General features: G+C 54.4%; 1 non-coding gene across 1 annotated transcript in view; it reads right to left on the bottom strand.

The window, feature by feature from the left end:
- The window catches only part of LOC126113836 (small subunit ribosomal RNA), a 1,912-nt gene extending 1,541 nt beyond the window's left edge, over positions 1–371 (bottom strand). The window contains exon 1 of the ribosomal RNA XR_007524920.1: positions 1–371. This exon is cut by the window's left edge and continues 1,541 nt beyond it. This is a non-coding gene — a ribosomal RNA (small subunit ribosomal RNA).
- Between the last annotated feature and the right edge of the window lie 256 nt (positions 372–627).

Raw genomic sequence — 627 nt, 5'->3', positions numbered from 1 at the left:
TTACAACCATGGTAGGCGCAGAACCTACCATCGACAGTTGATAAGGCAGACATTTGAAAGATGCGTCGCCGGTACGAGGACCGTGCGATCAGCCCAAAGTTATTCAGAGTCACCAAGGCAAACGGACCGGACGAGCCGACCCGATTGGTTTTGATCTAATAAAAGCGTCCCTTCCATCTCTGGTCGGGACTCTGTTTGCATGTATTAGCTCTAGAATTACCACAGTTATCCAAGTAACGTGGGTACGATCTAAGGAACCATAACTGATTTAATGAGCCATTCGCGGTTTCACCTTAATGCGGCTTGTACTGAGACATGCATGGCTTAATCTTTGAGACAAGCATATGACTACTGGCAGGATCAACCAGGGAGCTGCGTCAACTAGAGCTGAGCAGCCGGCCGCCCGGGAGTGTGTCCCGGGGGCCCGCGCGAACACGCAAGCGTCCGCTCAATTATTCTGCAAACAGGAGGAGGCTGGGCTCCCCTGCACAATACACCTCGAAACCCTCTCAGGTCCCGGCGGCGCGCAGCGCCGTCCTAAGTACTTGGTCGGGTTCGAGAGAGGCGCAATCGCCCGGAGTTAGGCGAGTAGACGCTTTAGGTGCGACCACCCGTGCTCCCAACTGA

The sequence above is a fragment of the Schistocerca cancellata genome, unplaced genomic scaffold, assembly GCF_023864275.1.
Source record: "Schistocerca cancellata isolate TAMUIC-IGC-003103 unplaced genomic scaffold, iqSchCanc2.1 HiC_scaffold_260, whole genome shotgun sequence".
Lineage (NCBI taxonomy): Eukaryota > Metazoa > Arthropoda > Insecta > Orthoptera > Acrididae > Schistocerca > Schistocerca cancellata.
The sequence above is the reverse complement of the archived record's forward strand: the minus strand, read 5'-3'. Positions and strand labels throughout refer to the sequence as shown.